Raw genomic sequence first — 27,114 nt, 5'->3', positions numbered from 1 at the left:
CTCTCATGAATAAATAAAAATCTTAAAAAATATATACAGGAATACTATTAAAACTTTGAATGCTTATCTTGTGCTTAGGAAACTTACAAGATTGTCTTGTTTGTGCTAATAGTTTTTTTTAATAGATTTTCTGCATAAATGATTGTGTAATCTTCAGAGAGAGAGAGAGAGAGAGAGAGAGAGAGAAATTCTTCCTTTTTCAGTCATCTTACCACGTTTTTGTTTTTTTCTTACTGCATTGTTCAGCACCTCCTAGATCAATATTATATAGAAGTTTTGATAGCAGGCATTCTTGTCTTATTATTTACTTCAATAAACACATGCTTACATTAAGTCATTAAGTAAAATACTTATTGTAAACTTTTGGTAATACTCCATCAATTAATAGTTTCTTTTTAGTCAGTTAAGATATTTTCTTCTGGCATTAATTATGGTTTATAATGCTTTTTGACCATCTATTGAAATAATCATCTGGATTTTATTTTCAAAGCTAGTATTGAACCATCCTTGAATTCCTGGCAAAAACTGTTAGAACTTACATTTGGCTGGAATTTGGTTTTTACTCCTGCTAAATTCTATTTGCCATTATTTTGTTTAGGCTTTTTTATAACTATGCCAATAATTGAAATTAGTCTTACATTTTTTATGCTATTGTTGCCAAACTTTGTGGGTCAAGGTTATAATTATTTTTGCCTAATGACTTGGGGAAGAATAATTTGTATAACTGACTCAGCTTCTTAAATTATGATTGGATCATCATGCCTTATATTTTTCTTCAGTAAATTTTGGTAAACTATACTTTTTTAAGAAAGATGTTCATTTCCTCTAACTTTTCAAATGTATTGGTGTAACGGTGTTTTTCATATTATTTTGCAGTTTTCAAAATTACACTGTATCACTTCCAGTTACAGAATGATTAATTCACAGGGATAAAAGTCACACATAGGGAACAGAGTCAATAGCATCATATAGTGTTGTAAGGGACAGATGGCGGATACACTTATGGTGAGCATAGCATAACCTGTAGACATCAAATCACTATATTGTACACTTGAAACTAATGTAACATTGTGAGTCAGTTATACTTCAATTAAAAAAAACTTGTTTTATCAATGCTTTTTCCCTTTTTTTAAAACTTTTTTTTAAAGATTTTATTTATTCATTCATGAGACACACACACACAGAGAGAGAGAGAGAGAGAGAGAGACGCAGAGACACAGGCAGAGGGAGAAGCAGGCTCTATGCAAGGAGCCCGACGCGGGACTCAATCCCGGGACTCAAGGATCACACCCCGGGCCAAAGGCAGGCACTAAACCACTGGGCCACCCAGGGATCCCCTCCCTTTTTCTTAAAGATTTTATTTTTATTCATGAGAGACACAGAGAGAGAGGCAGAGACATAGGTAGAGGGAGAAGCAGGTTCCCTACAAGGAGCCTGATGCAGCATTTGATCCCTGGACCCTGGGATCACAACCTGAGCCAAAGGCAGATGCTCAACCACTGAGCCACTCAGGTGCCCCTACATTCCACCTTTTTAAAAAAATCAATTAGACTCAAGGTTTGTCTGTGTCACTATATTTTTGTCTAATTTCTATATTCTCCTCTATTCTCCAAATTTTCTACAGTTAATGGGTTTTTTAAAAATATTAACATTTTTAAAAACAGAGACAATATTTGTAGAGTACCTAGCACGTATCATTTGGTAAATGCTCATTAAGTTAATATATCAAGGGACACCTGGGTGGTTCAGTGATTGAGCATCTGACTTTGACTCAGGTCGTGATCCTGGGGTCCTAGGATCAAGTCCTGCATCAGGCTCCCCACAGGGAGCCTGGTTCTCCCTCTGCCTGTGTCTCTGCCTTTCTCTGTGTGTCACTCATGAATAAATAAATAAAATCTTTTTTAAAAAAGTGAATCTATGAAAAGTATTCTTGAGCACATGCCAGAGACTAGAGATTCAATTATGATTGAGACATAATCTGTGTTCTCAAGGAGCTTACAGCTGAAGAGACAGACAAGCAAATAGTCATTTAAATACAGTGTGATGAACACAACAGAGGTGAGTACAAAGTGGAATGGGAACATAAGGGAGGACTTCCTGAAGGATGTGATGTTGAGTGGGGCACTGCAGGATGAGTAGGAGTTATGCAAATGAAAAAGATGAATGTTTCTTAGCTCTACTCCTGAGTCTATCTTCAGCTGACCCACCTGATATTTTCTTTCACTTACAGTGGCCTCAGCCATGTACCAGCCTCAGCAGCGGAGAATCAAGATAGAATTGGCTGCTATTTCTCACCTTGAGGAAGATATTTGACAAAATCCCTTATAGTGACAGCTACTCACCAACCACTGGTGGCTCAGCCTTATGGGAAACATCAGAACAAGTACATTAAAGTAAAGTACAACTTTCTCATCCCTCCTTTCCAAATCTCCTCCATGGGACCTCAATGAAATCATTCTGCAGAAGCCTTAATTTCCTAGTCCAGAGGCATGAGACTTATAATGTCCTAAACCAGATAGAGATGGCAGTTTGGTTAATGGCCATGAAAAAGAAGAGTTTCACAGTCCTGGTGTGCTGACAGCAGCCATTCAGCTGTGGACTCTCTCAAGAAAACTATTTATTGAGCACTTACTACAAACTAAGTACTTGACATGAATTATTCCCCTGATCCTCCCAAACACCCATGGGAGGTTGCTCTCCCCATTGCTAGGCTGTCAGGAAAGTGAAACTCAGAGAGGTTAGATGAGGTTACCTCTGGACAACTCTGGACCTGAGACTCAAACCCAAACAACCTTGCTCCAGGGCCTTTGTACACCAGCTCGTATGGCTCATGTCCCCAGCACATGGGACAGAGTAGACCCTGGATGACTAAAGGAGGGGTGAGTGGACAAAAGAATGAATTACCATGAAGTCTAGGAAGCAACATGGAAATTGTGCCGTAATAGTAGGTGAAAAGCAAATGACAAAATGGTGTGTGTGTATGTCAGAGAGAGAGAGAGAGAGCTTGTGTTGGCAGGGAATGACTGGGAAGGAGCCTGAAGGAACTTTCTGGAGTAAGCAAAATACTCTATATCTTGATAAAAGTTTGGGTTACATAGGCAGATGCAGTTGTCAAATCTCAGTTAATGTGCATTTAAAATTTGTACATTTCATTGCATGTAAACTTCAAATCAAAAGAAAAATGTAAGCAAACTTTGGAATCTAATGATATCATACTGATACGTTTTAGGGTTAAAGGATAATTATGAATCATATAAAAAAATGGACTGATGGATACAGAAATGATTGGATGATGGATGGATACAGAAATGGCTGGAAAGATGAATCTATGATAAAGCCAGGAGAGTAAAATGCTAATGGCTGAATCCAAGTGGTGGATATACAGGTGTTTGCTTGCAATATTCTTTCAACACTGTCTGTTAAACTGTTATAATAAAGTGTTGAGGGGAAATGTGCATTGTGGTGGCTTTTCTGAGAAGACATTTGTGTCTGACACTTTTGCCTGCATGCTGCTGTTTACTATGCTTTCCCCTTTAAAAGAATGCAGAGATAGCCCTCCTCCCCTCTTCCTACTTCCCCCCACCACACTTCATTCAGCAAATAGCATCAAAGTGCCAGTTGGCAGCAAATCACTTTTCAGGTTCCTCCTCCTCCATCAAGCTCTGCTTACCCCCTTTCCCCATACAGCATCAGCCACTCCTTCTGATGGGGACTGTCTAGACCCCAATTAAAGGCCCAGTAGAGTTACATGGAGATCACATGCACATGGGAACCCCACCATACCGTCATTCTTGCAGATGAGAATCTGATTTATCTTTGCATCCCCTGCTCCAGATCTTGGCCTGGCATGATGAAGTGGACCATCCACAATCACTTAGGGAATGCAGAGACAAGAGATAAGGAAAAAGTGTCCTGGATTCAGCAGGTGAAATTCCAGATTTTTTTTTTCAAACTTTCTATAATGGTGTCCAATTGCCTTGTAGATAAGAAGAGCTCACAGCTTACTCGGGGGCCCCAATGATGGCTTTTTACCCACCAGGGAGGAAGAATCAGCATGCTGACTTGCAGTCAGCAAGATGTTTGTTTGCTTGGTTATGTATTTATCATTGTTTTTTTTTTTTCATTTGCTATATGGTTTTTTAAAATACCCAAGGAAGGAAACCACTATACATAAAGAAATTTGAATTTTTGAATCCCCGCTTCCCATCTGAAATGTCACTTGCACGTTAAGTCTGTGTCGCTGAGTTGCTGTGGCAACCTCTGCAGCACTCTTTGCCCGGGGTGACAAAGGGGCCCTTTGTTAGCCGGGAGGCCAGGTCTGGGTGCAGGGACATCCTATTCAGCCCATCATAACAAAGGAGCACACGTCCCTTCTATGTGCAGGGCAGCCGCAGGCCTGATTATGCCTGCACTGTTGACAACCCTCCGTGGGGAGACTGAGAAAAGAAATCCCCTATTATTGGCATCTTTGAACCAAAGTTGTTTTTCTCTTTTCTCTCTCTGTGCCGCTTGCTGTACAAAAACCCCTGCAAAGGGCCCTACTCATGCACTCGCAAAGAAAAACACCAATTGTGAGGCCTCCCTGGAAGAGGGATGAGGCTCCCAATCTTAATTGAATCTCCTAAACTTGGTTATTAAAATGGCAACTCTAGCAGCAGTGTGTGAGCAGATGGGCTCTTCAAATTTTAGCAAGCAGCCTGGCCCTGGCCCAGAAAGCGATCCTGACTGCCCTTGGCTCTGGTGTGGCCTCTGTACTTGAGAGCAAAGGGCTTGCACAAAGGGCAGGCCCCCCATGTACTCCCATCAGATCTGAGGCTCAAGTGTCATTCAGCCTTGGAGGTTCCTCCCTCCTCAAAGGTGAAGCTGGGAAGTGGGGTTTGTGGGTGTCCAGACCTGGCCCAAGCAGGCTGAGCTGGTCACCTGAGAGCAAGGCCTAGGCTCCAAAAGGTTACAGGAGGGTAGAGAAGAGCCCCAGGCCCAGGCTGCTGCCGTTCTCCTGCTCCAGGAGCCCCTCGCCCGGCAGCCCTGCACCTGCCAGGTTAGGCCCTCCAGGCTCTGTAGGCCTTTTTCTTCCCTTTGTCACCACTCCAACCAGAATCACTACTTCACATTTTTTTCTGTTCCAGTGATGGATGGAAGCTAAAACTGGGGGTTCCGGCAGAGCCAGAAACAGTGTCTTGTTATTCACTGTGCACCAGGGGCCAACACAGGGCCTGGCACACAGTGTACGTATTCAGAGAGTATTTGCTGAACCAGTGAATCACGACTAAATGAACCTATCAGCATGGACTCATTCCATCCTACCAACCACTTTTTAAGCCAGAAGCCACTTCCCCATCCTATTCCCTTTCCCACTCTCCTCCGTGGCCAGGTACAGCTACCAACACAGCAGATCTGGTTCCTGCTGAAGAGTGGCTGCGTTTAGACAGATGTGTGGGCAGACACCACAGGGGAGGGTGGTGAGTGCCAGAGGGGGTCACCCAGGAGCTGCAGGTGTTGAGGGTGGAGGCCGCAGGAGGCAAGAAGAAAGGATAGAAGGAGTACAGATGGACTTTGAGGGCAAAGACCCTCCCAAACAAAGTCTCAGGAATGACCAGGAGCTGACCAAGCTTTAGTCAGAAGGAACAGCAAAAGCAAGGTCAGAGTAGTGTGAAGTAGCCATTATATGCAGAGCACACCATGAAGCTAGTTATGGGTAGAGAATATAGGGCATGGCAAAGAGAGTCTGGATACAACTGGAGAGGCAAAGCCTGAGGAAGGACCCCATAACCCAGGCTTAGGAGCTCAAAGCCAAGGTGACCATGCACCAATGTATAGGTTGTATACTGTGCAAAGGAAGTGAGTGGCATTGAAATCCAGCCTGCATTCTACTGGGGAATAAGGGCCCCTCCTCCCAGTTGTCAGTCGGTATGGCTTAGTCAGGCTCACCCTGCTGTGTCAGGAATTCTTCCATTATTGCTCAGCAACTCAGTTACAAAGTATAAGATCTTTGAACATGTTTTTAAACACTATCAACTCTGCCCTGTGTTAGTTACATTTCCCTTTGTCCTGAAGTTGGCCCAGACAAAAACATCTTCTCCATCAAAAATTCAATGAGACCCTTACAAAGTGACTGGATTAAACAGCTGCATTTATGGTAAGAATCTCCTCATCCCACTCTTTTTTTTGGCCCAGCACCAAAAACCAAATGCCAAAAAGGCAACTGATCTCAGTTGCTTTGGAACAGACTGTGTCAGCCTGAAGGTTGTTTCACATTGGATACTCTGTGATCTGGGTTTGGGGATCTCATGTTAAATTAATAAGCAAGGATAAAGGATGGTCAACAATGTACCCCCTCCCCAGGGTCTAACCCAGTGCCTGGCACACAGCAGGTTCAATAACCTTAAGATGGAAACTCACGCCCTGCATTTCTCTGACCCCCATGAAAGGCAGCAAATTAAAGCTGGCAGGGAACATTGTTATTTGTGATTTTCCATGTTAAATCCAAATATTCTTACACTGCCTTAAAATTTATAAATGCACAGGAATGGAGACAATCCCAGGGCCTGGCTCACTGTAGCCCACAATAAATAATAAATTATTTGTTGAATGAATGAACCAAAGAAGTAAGTAATGTCTCAGGATGGGCTTTCCCATATCATGTGCTTCCTAAAAACAGGACATGAGGGTAACTTCCCCATAGCAAAGGGAACTCATTGCAAATTGGAGGGCTGTGACCACCCCACTCTCCCGCTCACCTCTGCTCCACTCCTAAATTTTACCTGCCTGGGGCCCCTACCCCCAAATCTTCCTTTCCTTGGCTCCTCTCCTAGATGTTGCTCATGATTTCCAGATCTCCTCACAATATGCTACCCTGGGACTCTGCACCCTACCTCCTCCCCCAACCACCAGGCATGGCTCTGCCCACGCCAGCTTAGATGCCCAGCCAGCATGGTCTCAAGTTCCATAGGATCACCCTCTGAGGGGAAGAGGACTCACAGGACTCCTCTTGGTCCCCATCATTACCACTTGGGGGAGGGAAAGGAGCCAGAGGGTCTAGGGTGGGCCTTTTAGGTAGAGGATTGGTTGGGAGGGTGTGTGTTCAGCTCCTGGTACTTAGGCACACCCCCATGGCCCAGCGTGCCCACCTGGCAGCTACTGTCTAGTGAGTGTTCACAGAGGTGGACACCTGCAGGAAGTGGGGATGAACAGAGTCTAAGGCTCTTTCTCCTCCACCTAAGTATTTATTTAACCCTCAACTTTATTTCTAATCCAAATTAATATTAACAATATTAACCCTTTCCCTCATACTTATTTTTAAAGAATTTCTTCCACATTGATATTATCTTTTAACTTTACAACTTCTTTTGCTCCATAGAAATCTATTTCAGGCAATTAAATCATATGCTTTTTCCTTTAGTTTTTCTAAAGTTTGCCAAAAATATTCTCTTGTGGTTTTTTTTCCCAATATTGCATAGATTAAAAGATCAAATTTTTCTCTTTTCATCTTTGATCTAGCTCTGAAGTTTATTTGGGAGTAAAGACCTGAGGATAGTTTCTAGCTTAACTTTTTTAACCCAAATGACTAGCCAATTTAGATATGATTTACTGATTAATTCATCATTTCCGTCCCAAATGTGAAACACCAACTTTGCTGTATGCCAAAGAGCCAAGGGTTTTCGGGTCTACACCTCTATTCCATGCCCTGTTTTCCGTATCTGTGTCTTTTCTGTGGTTTTCATTAACTTTACAACATGGTTGGGAAAAGGGTAAGGTAAATCCCACTGATTATGCTTACTTTTCAGAAAATTTCATTCTGTTCTTTAATATCTATTGTTCCAGATTTATAATAATCTTATTAAATCCCATCAATTTGAGTGTGTGTGTGTGTGTGTGTTTATTGGGATTATATTGAATTAAAGGCTAATCTAAGAAGAATGAACATTGTGCCATACTAAATCTTCTTATCCAAGATAGGAAGTCCTATTATTTATTTATTATTATATTTATTGAAGTCCTAGTTTATATCCTTCAGTGCAAACTCACTATTCTCTTCACACAAGACCATTTACTGATCTTGTTTCTAAAATCCTCCTTGATGTGCTTTTTACTTGACTTTCAGGATACCCTGTTCCTCTTCCTGCTGCCTGCATTACTCCTTTTTGGTCTCTTTTCTGTTTCCTTCTCTTCTCCCAGGACCTCTTAGCATTGGACACTGGAGCTCAGATTTGAGACTCTCAAGGATTCTACTGAGTGAGTAATTCAGTGGTAAATATTTTTGTGCAAATGGGTCTCCCTTTGGTTTGTGTATTTTCCTCCTTATGATTCCTTACTGTGGGCACAAGAGGTATGGAGGTTAACTTCTTATCCAAAACAGCTGTCTGGTTTCCTCCAGGGTCAGCTCAGCCCAATGCAGAGAGCTTCAGGAGACTGGGGCAAGAAAGCTCCTTTGTCCTCAAGTTAAGCCTTCATGTTGATCTACAAGTACAGCAATATCAATCTGAAAAGCAAAAGTAGGAGCTACATTTAGAAGGAAATTGTGGTAGATTGCAAAAATGGCCCTTCCTCCACGTGTGGAGAAATGATCTCTGGAATATGTCAGTCCTAATTTCAAAACTCAGCTTTTCTCTCACCTCACGGTGTGGCCTTGGGAAAAATAACTTATCTTCTGAACCTCGATTTCCTGGTCAATAAAATGCAGATGATAACACCTAGATATTGCAGGCAATTCATTTATTCATTCATTCAACAAATATATACTGAGTGTCCATCACTTGGCACTGTTTTATTTTTTTATTATTATTTTTTTAAAGACTTTATATATTCATGAGAGACAGAGAGAGAGAGAGAGAGCCAGAGACACAGGCAGAGGGAGAAGCAGGCTCCATGCAGGGAGCCTGAAGTGGGACTCGATCCTGGGTCACTAAACCGCTGAGCCACCTGGGCTGCCCAGCACTGTTTTAAATACTGAGGACCCAGTACTGATAAGATAGACAAAAATCCATGCCTTTGTGGAACTTATGTTATAGGAGAGTTCCAATGATCACAAAAATAAGCAAAATTATAAGAGCTGGTAGTAAGTGCAAAAAAGGAAAAAGAAAACAGGAAAATGGAATGGAGGTGGAGGTGGAAGAGGCATGGAGGGACTCCTGGTAAGGTGACATTTGGCTGGAGCAGGTCAAAGGTGGAAACAGGGAGATTGTTCAGATGCTATCGCACTTATTCAGGAGAGAGGTGATAGTGGCTTAGGTTGGAGTAGGAGCCACAAGGATGGTACAGACACCTTACCATGAGTGTGGTGAAGACCAAAATTGTTTGGCCCAAGGGATGACAAGAATTGCCAGGAAGTGAGCTGCCACAGAGACTAGGGTGCAGCAGGTCTGAGGAGAGACTGGGAATTGTGCTAGAACAAATTCCACTGCACACATCTGTTCACTACCACGTGGAGAGGGCAGGCAGGTGGCTGCATACAGGGGTCAGGAGCTCAGGGGAGTGGTCCAGCCAAGCAAGAGAAAATTAAGATTAAATAAGGGAATCACGGACAGTGGTGGCTCAGTGGCTGAGGGTCTGCCTTTGGCTCAGGTAGTGATCCCAGAGTCCTGGGATGGAGGTCTGCATCAGGCTCCCCGCAGGGAGCCTGCTTCTCCCTGTGCCTATGTCTCTGCCTCTCTCTCTGTGTCTCTCATAGATAAATAAATAAAAATTTTAAAAAACGTTAACATAAATAAATTAAATAAATAAATAAATGAATCAAAGTGTTGAAACCACTGTGAGTCTTAGAGAGAGGTCTATGCAGGGCACTTGACAAGGCCCACTCCCTGCTAACTTGCTCCAACACATCAGTGAATGCAATTTAAACTAATGCCTCCACAAAACCACACATTTTTTACATGCCACAGTCTTTGTAGGCTTCTCATAGATGGGTTTCAACAGATGGTGTCCATCAGGAGGACCTGCAGAGCTTTCTCCAAGTACCCACTCCTGAGTTGGTGGTGTCCTCAAGGATTTCAACTCAATGGACCTAGGTCTTTATTTTGTAAAAGTTCCCCAGGTGTATTTCATGGACCCCAAGTATCACCCATTAGTCAGAACTTTGAATGCTAAACCGATAATGCAAAGAATAGTGGCATTTCTTTTCAAGAAAAGAAGAAACTGGAAACAATCTAAATATGTAAATAATAGAGGTGAGTGTTCTTAGCCTTATTTTATAGATGAGGAATCTGCAGCTCAGAGATTAAAGTACTTGCCTGAAATCATGTAGCTGGTAGCTGGTAGCCAGGAATTGACACAGGCTTTAAGGGCAAATGTGTATCCTTGTTACCACACCAGGCTGTTGCTAGTCACTCATAATCCTCTGAGAAGTGGGAAGGCTATTCTTATGGTCTGAGTGATAGATACATGTCAGGACTAAGTCCCTCTGCCCTCTTAGCCAACTCTTCAAAATGGAAGAGAACTGGGAATTAGTCAATGTGTCTCAAATCCTGCTATAGTCAGAATCCCCAGGAGCATCCTTGGGCCTCAATCCCAAAAGTTAATTTGTTGAGTCTGAGGAATACAGACTTAGATGCAAAGTGCTAGCTGACCCAAATAATCATTCTGCAAAATCTTTCTTCCACTTTCCTGCATGCCCAGCACCAGATCATGAACTTCTCCCACCTTAGCACACTAGTCCTTGGGCTCCTGACAGGAGAGGGTTAAAGTCCTGAGAACCCAGGGGCTCTTCTCTCACGAGAATGGAATGTGAAGGGGAGTGAGCTGAGCTGTGGGCTGTCCAGTGCTGAGCATGGCCATTGTTGCAGAACAATTGACCCCCAGGAACAGAGCAGCAGTCGCTAATTATGGGACACTGTGTTGTCCTGTAATTATTAGGCCTCTGTGACCATTAATATAAGCAACTATGCTCACTGGCTTCCTTTGGTCATACCTTGCCCCATACTGCTCTGCTCACGATTCTGAAGAAGTAAAACTATTAACCCAAGGCATCAGAAAAGAAAAGAAAAAAAAAGACCCAGCTCAGAGATTCTCTAGTTCTGATTACATTAAAATGTCCCAGATGTTTAACAAACATGCAACTCTCAGCCTCACTTCCAGAAACTTGGGTTTGGTGTGTCTGAGTGGAAATGAAGGTAGTTTAGCCAGTGAAATTCATTGAGATCCAAATTCAGCCCTCCTTGGAAGCTGGCAGAGGTCTGAGCAACCATATTGAGCTTTCTAAGTATCCCCCTGGCAAGGATTTTGATGCCCTGCTGATGGTGTCTGCACCTGTGAGTTAGCGAACTTATCCTCAACACTGACTGAACTCCAAGCTAACTCACTAGGAACACCAAGTCAGATAACTATTTGTCTGCTCACATACAGCCTTGGGTCTGGTGGGAAGATTAAAATCAGAGAGGACAACCAGACAAAACTGGCTTGCCCTAAGGAGGGGAGAGAATGGAGGAGGAAGATGACCTCATATGAGGGTCCCCTGATGCTTGACCCCTGAGGTCATCAAGTAACTTCATGCAAGAGTCAAAAACTTATAGTAATCCATCTTGGGCAAAAACAATAACTGATGCATGGGGGCACCTGGGTGGCTTAGTCAGCTAGTATCTGCTTTGGACTCAGGTCATGATCCTGGGGTTCTGGGATGGAGCACGGCACTGGGCTCCCTGCTCAGTGGGGAGTCTGCTTCTCCCTCTTCCTCTGCCCCTCCCATCACTCATGCACTCTCTTTTTCTCTCTCATATAAATAAATAAATCTTAAAAAAAAAAAAAAAGAATAACTAGTGGGTGTTTGCCTAATAACAAAAGAGCTGCAGCTGGCCTCAGAAATACCAGAACCCAAAGTTAAATGCCTCCAGAGCTCTCCCTAGGCTTCACTCTTACACTGTCTTTCTGGGCCACCTGGACACCACCAACTCCCTGCCTCACATTTCTCCCATCTGAAAGATGCCACTTCTCTTCTTTCAACTCTAATTTTAAAATTCCCAAGAAGACTTCTGATTGGTCCAGGGAAGTCAGATGCAATGACTGATAGCCAACAAAACCAAAGGGTGGAAGGAGGATGGGAAGCCTCTCCCCCAATTAAAGGAATGCAAGACTAAGCAAAATTTGTCCTCTGCAGCTCTTCATACACCCTATTCCATTTCAGCCTCACAACCAGAATGAGATAGGCAGATTTATTCACCATTCTGACAGATGGCAAAACCAAGACTTGAAAAATTGAAGTGACTTTCTCAAGGTCACACGGCTAGTCAGTGGCAGGTCTCCCTGTATTCTAAATCCATGCTCTCTGCTGCATTGTGTTCGATAGCACATTAGGTGCATGAAGGAGAAGTCCCAGTTCACAGTACAGTCTGGCCAGCTGTACTAAAGAAGGACGTTGGATGCTAGGAGAGAATTGCACAGGAGACTGAACAGGTGAGTTGGGACCATGTTTTAGAGAGATATGAATACTAGACCAGAACTCAGGCTCTTGTTTAGAATACAATGGAAAGCCAGTGAAGGTTTTTGAGCAATGGTGTAATGCTGGATTTTTGGTGCAACCCAGACCTCTAATAAAAGAGCTGAGCAATGATACAACATACATAAAACCAGCAGAAGCAACAGAGAAAGGAATGGTCCCACAGCAGCTCCAGGTTGTGGAGCAATCAGATACAAATGTAAAATAAAAGGAATTTTAAAAATAAAATAGCATATTTATAAAAGACCTAAATACTAATATGAGAACCTAAAAAAGATAGTAGCCAAAATGAGGAACATTATGGATGAGGTTAAAGAACATAGTAGACCCACTGTAACAGGGAATTAGTAAACTGGAAAATAGAACAAAAGAAAATACACAGAGTGAAGTATATTCATTCTGTGAGAGAAAAATGGAGGGAAGATGCAGGAAAGAGAATAGTGAGTACAGAGAATGGAGCAAGAAGATCCAGCATATGTGTAACTGGAGTGTCAGAAGGAAAATATAAATGGGCCTTAAATAATATTTGAGGAGATAATGGCTCAGAAGTTTCCAAAACTGATGAAAGATATGAATGCATAGTTTCAAGAAGCACTCAAAAATACAAAGCAGGATAAATAAAAAGAATCCACACCCAGGCACAATAGACTAAAAGTGCTGAAAACCAATGACAAAGAAAATCTTTTGTAAACAATAAGGGAAAAAGATAGGTTGCTCTATTCAAAGGAGCAAGACAGACTTATAACTGCTTTCTTAAAACTGGCAACATGAGCTAAAGGAAATCAAATCTCCAACAAGCTGTAAGGAAAAAAAGTTCCAACCCAGAATTCTGTCTCAGAAGTCTTAACAAACACAAAATGTAGATAGTTTGTCATTGGTAGATTCATACAAATGAGATTACTAAGGGTCTGGAAGAAGGAAAATGATCTCAGATTAAAGCTCAGAGATATAAGAAAGATGAAGAGCAATGGAAAGGATAAATATATGGATAAATTGAAATAAATTACTGACACATAAAATAATAACAACAACAACAATGGCTTGTGGGGCTCAAGATATATATTGAAATAAAATAGTGATGATAGGAGCACCTGGGTAGCTCAGTGGCTTAAGCATCTAACTCTTGGCTTCTGCCCTGGTCCTGATCTTGTGATCATGGGATCGAGCCCTGCATCAGGTCCTGTGCTCAGCGTGGAGTCTGCTTGAAGTTCTGTCTCTTCCTTTCTCTCTGGCCCTCCCCCCACTCTCTCATACATGCTCTCACTTTCCCTCTCTCTTGAACAAATAAATAAATCTTTAAAAAACATGTGACAATAACAGCATATAGGCTGGGAGGAGGTAAACATGCTAAGATGTACTAAGGTCCTTGCATTGACTGGGAAGAAGATAAAAGTACCCACTAACCTTGGACTTTGACAAGTCAAAGTCACATGCTATTATCTCTATGGTAGCTTTTAAAACAAGAGTAAAAAAATGCATAATTACTAGGATAACAGAGGAGAACACACACACACAAACCCAATAGAAAAAAACATAAACGACAGAAAAAAAAAACCACAGAGTAAAATGGTAGATATAAACTCAAGTATACCCATAATTACATTAAATACATTTGGGCTAAATGACCAAAATAAGAGACAAAGACAGTTCAACTATATAAAAAGTATAAAACTCCTGTTATATGTTATTTAACAGGAGCTAGATCTAAAATAAAAGGACACAGAAAAGTTCAAAGTGAAAGAATGCAAACACGACAGCTTATAGTTAGGAAAACAAGATCTTAGCAGAGACCCAAAAGAACTGAGAGTCTGGTGTGTTTCTGGAGGGAGGGTATCCCAGAAAGAGGAAACAGCACAGGAAAAAGCATTTTCATGCTGGAGGAAGAAGCCCAGGATGGCTGGTACAAACTGAGGAAGAGTGAGAATGGTAAGTTGAAATCAGAAAGACAGGGGCCAGGTTGTGAATGGTTTTAAAGACCACTGTCATTCCAAGAGCCATCTTAGACCAGTAGTAGCATGGGCATCACCTGGAAAGCTTAATATAAAAGATCAGGCATTGCTCCAGATTTATGGCATCAGAATTTGTATTTTAATAAATCCCTTGATGATTTGTATGTCTGTTAAAGATGGAGAGGCACTGTTTTCGGCCAGTTGAAGGCTTTGGATTTTATTCTACATGTGAAAAGAATCCACAGGAGGGATTTGAGCAAAGGATTTATGTTTTTAAAAGGATCCCTCCCAGCTGCTGTGGCATATAAGCTGTATGGGGTCTAGAGTAGAAAAAGGGAAGCCAGTGTTGATGTTTTTTATAATAGTCCCAGAAAGAAAGAGAAAGATGGGTATCTGTGGCCTGGGTGGGGGCAGTGAAGGAAGTCAGAAGTGGTCAGACTAGTTAGTGGTGAATCTTGAAGGGGGTTAATAGCACTGGGAAAAATCAGGTATAGGAGTTGATGAGGGAAAGAAAAGAATCAAGAATACCTTTTAGGGATCCCTGGGTGGCGCAGCGGTTTGGCGCCTGCCTTCGGCCCAGGGCGCGATCCTGGAGACCCGGGATCGAATCCCACATCGGGCTCCCGGTGCATGGAGCCTGCTTCTCTCTCTGCCTCTCTCTCTCTCTCTATCATAAATAAATAAAAATTAAAAAAAAAACAAACAAGAATACCTTTTATGTGTTTGAAACTGAGCAACAAAATGAATGATGGAGTCCTTTTTTTTTTTTTAATTTTTTTTTATTTATTTATGATAGGCACACAGTGAGAGAGAGAGAGGCAGAGACACAGGCAGAGGGAGAAGCAGGCTCCATGCACCGGGAGCCCGATGTGGGATTCGATCCCAGGTCTCCAGTATCGCGCCCTGGGCCAAAGGCAGGCGCCAAACCGCTGCGCCACCCAGGGATCCCGAATGATGGAGTCCTTAAGTGAAATGGGAAGACAGAAGGAAGAACAATCCTGGAAGGGGGAAAGGAAATCCATTGCTACTTCTCTGTTCTATTTTGGACATTTGAAGTTGTAGATGCCTATTCGACACCAATCACATCAACTGGAAGTGTTGAATTACCAGGAGAATATATACCTGAACATGAAGGGGATGTCAGGACTTGAGATAGAAAACAGAGTGTGTAAATGATTAAAACTCCTATCCTTAAAGGTCGCTGATTGTTCAAAGTGTAGGACCAGAAATGAGAAGATTGTGACAAAAGGGAACTGAGAATAAGCAATAAAATTAATTTTGTATGCAATTCACCCCAAATACCATGTATTTCTAAAAATTAACTCTTAGAAAAGAATTGCCCTAAATTTGAGTTCTTACAAAATCTCTCACATTATGGGAATATATTCTCAATTTCTTTAAATTGAACAAAAATCCTGTTTGGGAAAGAAACATCAACCTGAAATGACCTCAATCAATGCTGGTTTGGGATGATTGGGGACGGCACCTGACAGAATCAGTAAATAAGGAAGGCAAAGAAATTTGACACAGATTTAGTAATTATTGCTGGAGGTAGCACCTCACAATTGCCAAGTGTCAGATGTCTTTGTAAACAAGGCTTTTAACGCTCACTTTAAAATCAATACAGGGAATGGTTGTCTGTGGAAGTCAGGCACATTTACCACTAGGACAAATTAAACAACCAAAACTCTATCCTGACATGGGTTATTGTAGCGTGGGATACAAATTTCAGTGATGGCAAAAATACAGATTCAAACATTAATGTATTTCAAATGCTTCAAATGGGAGATAAAGATGATGTACTGTGGAAAACTGCTGGATGATTCAAAAGATGGTGAAGACAGACACCAATGTCCAAGATGCTGGCGAAGAGTTTGAATACAATTGTTTCTTAAAATATAAGCAGAAAAAAGCAGTACACCAAGTTGTTATATATCATTGTAAATGTGTATATGTAATGAAATTATCCCAATAAAATTTAGAAGTAAATATCTATTTCAATTATGCCCCAATGGTTTTTTATATGTAAGTTGGTCAAGAATTTGGAGGCTATTCTAAATTGGAAAACGAATGGGGGTACTTTTTTTTAAGATTAATTTTTATTTATTTATTTTTTGAAATTTATTTTATTTTATTTTATTTTATTTATTTATGATAGTCACACACACAGAGAGAGAGAGAGAGGCAGAAACACAGGCAGAGGGAGAAGCAGGCTCCATGCACTGGGAGCCCGATGTGGGATTCGATCCCGGGTCTCCAGGATCGCGCCCTGGGCCAAAGGCAGGCGCCAAACCGCTGAGCCACCCAGGGATCACAGATTAATTTTTATTTAGGAAAGAGAGAGGTGGGGAGGGGCAGAGGGAGAGAGAGTCTTAAGCAGACTCCACACTGAATGCAGAGCCCAACATGGGGCTTGATCTCATAATCCTGAGATCACCACCTGAGCCAAAATCAAGAGTCCGATGCTTAACCTACTGTACCATCCAGGCACCCCTGGAGATGCTTTATTTTCTGTGTTGCCCTCTATTTAAGGATATATGGTGTTGGATATTCCTATGGCTATAAAACTAAATGAAAAATTATGCCAGTATCTCCAATTTGGAAGCATGAGGAGAAAGACATGAAGGGGCCATGAGAAAATCAGAGATCCATTTCCCAACATAGATAGCATTCTGAGGCATGGTAATAGAGTGAATGATGAAGACCATGTTTAGTTAACTAACAACTACCAGACATTTGAGGAAATCTTCTAATGTGAAAATCAGAGAACAAAACAAAACAAAACAAAACAAAAAGGAGATTAGACAGGCAGGATAATGGCCCCTGCAAAATGTCCATGTCCTAATCCTAGAACCTGTGAATATATTATGTTGCACAGCACTTTTACAGGTTCAAGGCTGCAAAAGCAGTTAATGTTGCTCATTAACAGACTCTGAAATGAGATTATCCTGGATTATCTGGATGAGCCCAGTCTAATCACATGCATCCTTAAAAACTGAGAACTTCTCCTGGCCATGGTCAGAGACAGATGTGACAACTAGCAAAGAGTGAGAGATTTGTTACTAGTTTTCAAGATGAAGAGGGGGAGCATGAGTCAAGGAAAGTGGGTGGCCTCTAAAAGCCAGAAAAGGAAAGAAAACAGATTGTTCCCTAGAACCTTCAGAAGGAAATATAGTCCTGCAGACACTGTGATTTTGGCACACTGAATCCATATTGAATGTCTAGCCTACAGATTGGTAGGACAATACATTTTAGTTGTGTTAATGTGTTATAGCAGCAATAAAAAACACTGTGGGATTTCAAGAAATAGGTATGTTTTAGGAAGAAGAAAATCTTTATAAAAAAAAAAAGCATTCATTTCCTCAAAGAAATGAAGCATTGCAAGCACGAACTAGGAACAGGGTTCTCTTTTAAGAAAAGCAACATTATGGGGCACTGGGTGGTTCAGTCAGTTAAGGGTCTGCTCAGGTCATGATCCTAGGGTCCTGGGATAGAGCCCCATATTGGGCTCCTTGCTCAGCAGGGAGTCTGCTTCTCCTTCTCCCTCTGCCCTTTCATGCTGCTTGTGCTCTCTCTCAAGTAAATAAATAAAATCTTTAAAATAAATACATATGTATATACATAAATAAATAAATAGAAAAGCAACATTCTGACTACAAAAAAAGTGCTCTTGAAGTTAAAAGTAATATGGGAGAAACTTCAAAAACTCAATGGTAGGGCTGGAAGATACAGATGAAGAAATTTCCTAGAAAGTAGATCAAATGATAAAGATAGAGAAAACAGGCAGGATAAGAAACTTTCCAGAAGATGCCACATCCAACTACGAGGAGTTCCAGAGAAGCAGAGGGCAGCATGTAAATAGGCTCAGATACCAATTCGAACACCAACAAGCAACTCTTGTACATCAGCTGGCTGTCCTACAATTCAACTCAGTCCCAACTCTACCTACCTGGAGACAGCATCAGATTCCTGCTCCCTACCCCACTCCAGACACCAATCACAGGCCTACGTTGTAACCTGTACTTCTGACCCACTGGGTCAGAGGTTCTGACCCCTCCTTGGGTTGGATTAATTTGCTAGAGTGGCTCACACTACACAGAGAAACAATTTACTTAACCAGATAACTGGCTTATTATAAAGGGATATGACTCAAGGACAGCAGATGGAAGAGTTGCATATGGAAACATACAGGAAAGAAGCACAGAGTTTCCATGACTTCTCTAGGAGCAACACTTTCCCATATTGCCATGTATTCATCAACCCAGAAGCTCTCCAAACCCCTTCCTGTGTTTATAAAAACTTTATAGAGGCGATAGTCAAGATAGTTAAATCATTGGCCACTGGTGATAGATTCAACCTCCAGCCCTTGTCTCCTTCCTTGAGGTTGGGGGAGTGGGGTGCTAAAAGTTCCAAACCTCTGATCACATGGTTGGTCCCCCAACAGCCAGCCCCCATCCTAGGTTACCTAAGGGCTTTCTAAAGGTCACCTCATTAACATAATAAGACACTGATCACAGGGAATGTCAAATGTCCTTTGAGGAGGTCAGTGCTAGGAATTGGTTGAAGACCAAATATATATTTCTTACTATGGTTCACCATATCACAGTATGTAAACAATAAAATAATAACAATTTCTCCCACAGAGAAAGACATCAATTGCCACAGTGAAAAAGGCCATGAGTACCCAACAACATGCACAAAAAATGGACTCATGCTTAAAGTATACCATTGTGAACTCTCAAAACACCAGTAGCAAAGAGATTTAAAAAAAATAGTTCTGATTGGGACGCCTGGGTGGCTCAGCGGTAGAGCGCCTGCCTTGGGCTCAGGGTGTGATCCCAGGATTCCGAGATCAAGGCTCCCTGGGGAGACTGCTTCTCGCTCTGCCTTTGTCTCTGCCTCTCTCTCTCTCTCTCTGTGTGTCTTTCATGAATAAATAAATAAAATCTCAAAAAAAAAATTCTGATTACTTTTTAGACCACTAACCTGTCCATTTCTAAGAGGAGTATGATAAAATGTCCAATGACAAATAATGATTATCAAACACCTCCCTGGGATTCTGTGAATTGTTGCTCAATATATTCATATACTTTTAAGTGCATGTATTTTCCTATTAGTTATATTTTCTTTTATACTATTCCTTTTACTAGTATACAACCTCTTTATTTTACTTTTATATAAAATGTTTATGCCTTTTTATACAAAAATGTTATTTTGTCTCATATTAAAGTTACTACCCTAGATCTCTTTTGTTATTTGCTTGGAATACAGTCTTTGTCCCAATTTCTTTGTCTTTTCATGTTAAGTTATTTCTTATTTAAAAAAATAATATTGACACTTTAAGAAGTCTAATCTTAGGTGTCTTTTAATAAGTAAGTTTAATTCATTTGTATTTGTTGTAATTGTTATATTGGAACATATTTCACAACTTATAGAGATTCTTTTTTGTTTTTTTTTTCTCCCATTGAATAGGGGGAATTTCCTTTTGCTGGTTCAAAACTTATATACTTTAGGATGCATGGGTGGCTCAGTGGTTGAGCGTCTGCTTTTAGCTCAGGGTGTGATCCCAGGATCCAGGACCAAGTCCCACACTGGGCTCCCTCTGGGGGAGCCTGCTTCTCCCTCTGCCCATGTCTCCGTTGTGTCTCTCATAAATAAAAGAGAGACACAGAGATAAATAAAATCTTAAAAAAAAAAGTTATATACTCTGCTTTTGTTCTTGCTGTGGTTAGTAGTAACCACTACAGTAGTCTTTAGGACCCATACTCAGGAAAAAAAAAAAAAAAAGAGCCATACTCAGGTTTAATTTCCCTTATTTCTTTTTTTTTTAAATTTTTATTTATTTATGATAGTCACAGAGAGAGAGAGAGAGCGAGGCAGAGACATAGGCAGAGGGAGAAGCAGGCTTCATGCACCGGGAGCCCGACGTGGGATTCGATCCCGGGTCTCCAGGATCGCACCCTGGGCCAAAGGCAGGCGCCAAACCGCTGTGCCACCCAGGGATCCCTAATTTCCCTTATTTCTTGAACTTGACAATATTTATATATACTCCCCCTTGTTTTTTTCCTTATTATTTGCAGTATCCTCTTGATGTCAGTCTGATTCTTGTTTGTTGACAATCTGCTTCTTTTCCAGAAACATTCAGAATGTGTCCTTGGTATTCTCATGTTTCACTCTAAAGCAGGTTGTAGGTTTTTCCCTATCTCTTCTGCATGGTGTTTTATAAGTCTTTTCAACAGGCCCTCTTGTCTTTAATTTTAGAAAGTTGAACTTTTGCCATTTCTCCAAATATTTTCTCCTCTCCATTTTCCGTCTTCTCCTAGAGTTCTTATTTTCTGAATGTTGGCAATTCCGCTTCTATCCTTCATACTTCAAAGCATTTTTAATAGTATATATTTTCCTTCTTTATCATTTACTGCTGCTTCTTGGGCAAGTCCTTCAACCTGATATTCCATTTCATTAATTTGTTCTTCAGCTGTTTCTGTCCTGCTATCAATTCCATGTCTTGTGTCTTTTTATCTCAACTACTATATTTTTCATGCTTAACATTTCCACTCAGTTCTTTTAAACCATTTAAAAATTTTTTCTTCATATTCTTAACATCTTCCCTTATGTCCTTAAGTATTTTTATAATGTTTATTTTAAATTCTAGATCCATTGGTTTCAATAATTCTGCTTCAGATGGGATGCATACAGTTTCTTTCCTTTCTTTCATGAGAGGTATACTTCTCCAGTGTCTAGCTACTTTGGACTATGAGTTGGAGATTCCACAATGGCCAGCAGAACATACAGCTGTCCTGTTACTCCACTGACACTGGAGGTCTGGGCTGTTGCTTCCAACTTCTATGAAATGGTAGTCAAAGACAGTATGAGGGTACTTTAGGAGGAGCAGCAAGAGTAGGACTTTTAAAAGTTTTCCTCCAACCCAACAGGTTTTAATCCTGGTTCAGCATCAGAATTGTATATGGAGCTTTAAAAAATAAAAGTCACTTCACACTCTATAAAATCAGAATACCTGAGGATGAGATCCAGAGGTAAACATAGATTTTCTCAACACTGTATTTTGGAGAAAAAATTCCAACCAATAAGATAGTTGGAAAAATAGCACCCTGAACACTGGTCTGGTCTTTACATAGATTCACCAAATCAAAGGTTGCCATGTTTGCTTCCTTTCTCTCTTGGGGGTGAAAGTGTTACTTTTGTTTTGCTGAACCACTGAAAGTAAGTTGCAGATGTTGTAACTTTTTCTAATACTTCAACTCAAATCTCCTCTTACCTATCATTGTATCTGGTGTGAAGAGTTTTAAGAGCTGTCTCGGATGATATTTAATGTGCAGCCAGGATGGAGAATCACTGCTCTAATCTATCTTTCCACCATTGCCTTTGCTTGCCCTATTCCCTACCCCTCAACATCCGTGAACATGCACACACACATCTCCACACACTACAGACCACAAATGCACACACACACCACACATGCACATGCCATTAACACACACACCAAACACACATCACACATGCACACACATACCACATGCATACACAATCACACATGCACAAGCACACATATACACACAGCACACATGCATACACACACCACATGCAGATGCACACACATCACACATACACCACATGCATATATACACAATCACACAGCACACATATACACACACTATATACATACACACACCAAACACATTAACACACATAAACATATACCACATGCATACACACAATACACAGCACACATACACCACCTGCATACACATACCAAACACACATCACACATGCACACACACACCACATGCAAATGCACACCATCACACAGCACATATGCATATGCACACTATCACCAGCACACATATACACATACACACTCCAGCTCAAGGCAGCCTGCAGACTCCCCAAGGATTTCTGTCAGTTCTTTGCTAATTCCTCAAATCCATGTTTTCTCCCATTTCTATCATTTCTCTGGGGTAGAGTTTGAGGGCAAGAGCCATCAACCTGGGGCTACAAGGTCACCTTGACAGGAACTTGAAGTTCTCAGGCTCTGTAAATATCTGTTTTATAATGTTGATGTATTTGGTATTTGATAAAACAGTGGAGAAATCACCATTTTAGGCAAACATAACAGTTCATAAAAACTAAAGGCAAAATAAAGTCTGATCTTGAATTTGTTCATAGTGTTCTTAAAAGGATATGAAATATTTCTTTAGTCAAAATACATAAAGACTAAATTAACCCACTCTGTCCATACCCCCATTACAATCTGGGTTTTAAATGCCTGAAATAATATTTTAAGTTATATGATACAGTCTTCAAGTTCCCTTTTCAAAAGAAACTTTTTGAAATAGTGTATCTTTCCCCATATCTTTACCATATTAAGTATTACAAAATTTTAATTTTTTTTCCAATCTGATATACAAAGGATAATGTTTCAGTGTTGCTTTAATTTGCATTTCATTGGATATCAGCAAAGTCAAGCATCTTTTTACATGGTAATTTAGTCACTTATAAATTTTATCTGATATTCATGTTTGTCCATTTTTTAAAAAGAGATTTTTAAAGAAACAGTTAATAGTCTCTCTCTCCAAATCTACCTTTAAGTAATCAACATTTTCTGTTAGTTTTGTATCCTTCTAAATCTTTCTCTAAATGCGTCTAAAATATATAGACACTTGTATGGTTCTAGTAAGATCATGCCAAATCTACTCAAATACATAGGGATGAAGTGTGAGGTATGGGGAATCACCAAGGAAAATCTGTCCATGCTAGTTTGAGGCAAATAAAAATCCTAAATGCAATTCTATCCAAAGATGATAAAGGTGGACATGAGCCAAAACTTTCCAACCAAAGAGAATGAAATAAACATAGTAGCATGGAGATATGAAGAATGTGTTTCTGAAAACTGAACCCATAAAACAAATGAAAACTTGGGGCAAATATACTTTTCACTCTCAATGGAATGGGGGGAAAAATCATCAAGGGCTCCAAAGAAAAAAATGAGATCCTTATAACAACAGATCAGGTTAACAAAAGAATGGGTGATGCTAAGAAAAATCATTAAGGAAATAAACAATGCTATTGCAACATTTAAAAAAAAAAGATATACAAAGCAATGAAAAACAGACTCATCACTGAAGAAACCCAAATCAGTGAGGTGGGAGGAGTAGGCTTGAGAAAAATAAGGCAGGATATAGGGACAAAGAACAAAAGAATGGGAAAACCTATGTAGGAAAGACAACAGATTCATTGTGGACAACTGGCATTCCTACCAGAGAGGCCAAAACATATTGGTCAAACAGTAACAAAGCAAATTCTGATAAAAGTATTTCATTTTATATATATATATATATATATATATATATATATATATATATATATATAAATTTATGTAAATATCCATGTAGAAGAAGCAGGACCCTGACTTTTCTGCCACACAATTCACTGCCAGAGACAAAACAAGGTTTGAGGGAATAAAAAGAACATGGACCCAAACTTTGAGTCCAGCCAAAGCGCCAATAACCTGGTAAGGAAGCAGACAAGATGTTAATGAAACATTGGAGAATCTGGGGAGAAGATCACAAACACTTTTTCTCAAGAACTAGCTGAATACATACTTTGAACATGGAAGTTGTGTCACAGGAGAGAGTCAAATCCACCCCAATTCTAAGTGTGGAATTAAGACTTAATAACTGCTAGGTATATGGTTATAAAACAGAATAGAAATATTCAATTCCTTGATGGAGAAAGGCACATGATAAAATTATCAATAATAATTTCATTATAATACAGTGGGACAAAAATTTAGAATACACTAATCTGGTGCAGTAGATTTGGAGTTGAGATTGACAGAGGAGGGGATAAAAAGAAGTAAAAATGTGTAATTTTCCTCTTTCATAGAGAGAGACACAAGACAAGATCTTGCTTCTAAAATTGATGGACTACAGAATTTAGGAATAATAATTCAATTATTAATAAGTCTAAGAATCTACATCATTAAATTACTTCAAAAATTATAAATGTTACAGCATTTAAAGCAAGTAATACTGCAGTGAATCACAACAAAATAATTGAATATTTTTAAATAACAGAAATTATTATGACAATAAATGAAAAAGAGTTTAAGGATATTTTTTAAAACGTGCTTAAATTAAAACACAAAATACAGCTTGGGAATGCCTACAAAACACTTAAGCGAACCAAAATGATTCAGAGAGATTATGAGTAAGAAGAAAAGCAAAAAGGTTCTAGGGAATGTGAACAAGAAGAAAGCATAGCCTCAATGTGAACATCAGATAAAGCAGAATTATCTCAAACATTCAAATATCATAGAAGTCTACTGCCATTTAAATTATTTCAATGCGTAATGAAAGAAAATTTTCAATTATTTTTACAAATTATGCAGGACTCAAAATGAAAAGAATAGACAAAGCACAAAATGGAACACTACAAACCCAATTACGAATATACCTGCAAAATAATTAAAATATTAGCAAATAAACTAACTAGTATGTTAAAAGAAGAAATATGAGATTAAGCAACAATTGTTCAAAATTGTATAGGCTATTGATGTAAGAAGAGAAAAAAATAATCTCAATAAATGCCCAAAATCTGTTTTTTTAAAATAACATATATCCCTGATAGCAATGTTTCATAAAATAAGAATAGAAAGGGGGCACCTGGGTGAGTCATTCAGTTAAATGTGCAACTTTTGATCTCAGCTCAGGTCATGATATCAGGGTCATGAGATCAAGTCCCACATTGGGCTCCCTGCAGAGTGCTTAAGATTCTCTCTCCCTCTCTCTCTGCACAGCCCTTCTCAAAAACAGCAATAACAACAAAAAAGAATAGAAAGATATTTCCATAGCATGATCAAAAAAAAATTACACATGCACATCAAATAACTATTGGCATCATGTTCTGTGGGAAGACACCAGAAGAATTCCCCTTAAATCATGGGGGAAGACAAAGAGACAATTCATTACCACCCATTTTGCCCTCTATTCTGAAGTGAAGAGAATAAAACAAGAGGTATAGATATTTGCAGAAAAAGCAAAATGATCAATATTCACATATTATATAATTTTCTACCTAGGGGAAAAAACAAGAAAATCAATTAAAAACTTATTAAAAATAATAATAGATAAATATTTAAATGGTTTGAAATAAATATACTACAATCAATACTTTTCTTAGATTTCCAGCAATGACCAAGTAGAAAATATAGCAGATTTTTATTTTTTATTTTATTTTTTTTTATTTTTTTTATAGCAGATTTTTAAAATGGTATTCATTCCAACAATAAAAAGCAAAAGATAGATCTAAAAATAAACTTTCAAAAATGTACATGATCTGTACCAAAAAAGGAACAACTACTTAAATCTACCCAAATATTTAATAGAAAAGGGAGAAAAATAGCATGGTTTTACATAAGAACTTTCAATTGCTGTAAATACTTTTAAAAGATAATTTGGCAGCTTTGCACCGTGGCAGTATCGTAGCCAATGAGGTTTATCCAAGACGCGATTATTGCTAATTGAAAAAGATAATTTGGCAGTGTATATCAAAATGGCAAACCAGAATACTTTTTAAAAATATTTGAGAGAGAAAGGCCCAGAGCTTGAAAGAGAGCAGGGGAAGGGGCAGAGGGAGGGAGAATCTCAAGTAGCCTCCTTGATGAGCAGGGAGCCCAATGTGGAGCTTGATCCCAGGACCCCAAGATCATGACCTGAGGAGAAGTCAAGGGTCAGACGCTTAACCAATTGAGCCACTCAGCCCCGACACAAGCATACCTTTTTTGTTTAGCAAACCTATTTCCACGGACCCTAAAGGAATCTTATACAAAATAAAAAATTACAACAGGCAAGACTCAAGAATTTTGGCCTGAGCAACTGGGCAAATAGTTGTATCGTTCCCAAAGTTAACAAAGTTTATCAAATTGGCAATATGTAGCAACACCCTTAAAAAATCCTTAAAAAGTGCTTATACTTTTAGCTAGCAATTCCATTCCTAGGAATTTATTCTTAGGAAATAGTCATGGTCATGCTCAGAGTTGGTTTCCAGGAAATTTGTTGCAATGGTGTTCATGGTAATGAAAAAAATGCAAACAATTTAAATGTTTAACAATGGAATGTTGTGGAGCACTTAATATTTATGTAGAATATTCAGTGATATGGAAAGACATACATATAATGTATGTCTTTAATACACTGTAATATGAAAAAAATCATTTTATAGGCGGGTAAGTTTTGCATGTATAATGTGATTGAAATTTTTGGGGGGGTGCCTGGATGGCTCAGTCAGTTAAGCATACAACTCTTGATTTCAGCTTGTATCACAATCTCAGGGCCATGGGATTGAGCCCCATATAGGGCTCCATGCTCAGCACAGAGTCTGCTTGGGATTCTCTCTCCCTCTCCCTCTGCCCCTCCCCCCACTCATGTTTGCTCTCTCTGCCTCTCTCTCCCTGAAATCAAATAAATAAATAAAATCCTAAAAAAAAAGAAAAGAAATTTTGTTGAAGAAAAACTATATGGAAAAAAAAACTATTTGGATATGGATATGCCTAGAAAGAAACTAAGTTGCTTACAGTTACAGATGTGATTTTTACATTTCTTTCTGTTCATATTTTCTGAATTTTCTCCAGTAATCATGCTTTACTTTTGTAAAATAAAAGCTATTTCATTAATTTATTTATTTATTAATTTTTAAAAGATTTATTCACTTATTTGAGAGAGA

The 27,114-nt window shown here is 39.6% G+C and overlaps 1 long non-coding RNA gene and 1 pseudogene across 1 annotated transcript in view; one reads left to right on the top strand and one right to left on the bottom strand.

Annotated features, from left to right (window-relative positions):
- Nucleotides 1-5,855: 5,855 nt before the first annotated feature.
- The window catches only part of LOC119865672, a 125,776-nt gene continuing 104,517 nt past the window's right edge, over nt 5,856-27,114 (bottom strand). Inside the window, exon 8 of the long non-coding RNA XR_005377906.1 lies at nt 5,856-8,479. This is a non-coding gene — a long non-coding RNA (uncharacterized LOC119865672). The remainder of the gene's footprint in view (nt 8,480-27,114) is intronic.
- LOC119865769 lies at nt 25,852-25,983 on the top strand (annotated as a pseudogene).

Source organism: Canis lupus, chromosome 24, assembly GCF_011100685.1.
Source record: "Canis lupus familiaris isolate Mischka breed German Shepherd chromosome 24, alternate assembly UU_Cfam_GSD_1.0, whole genome shotgun sequence".
Taxonomy (NCBI): domain Eukaryota; kingdom Metazoa; phylum Chordata; class Mammalia; order Carnivora; family Canidae; genus Canis; species Canis lupus.
This window is presented reverse-complemented; position numbering and strand designations above follow the sequence as displayed.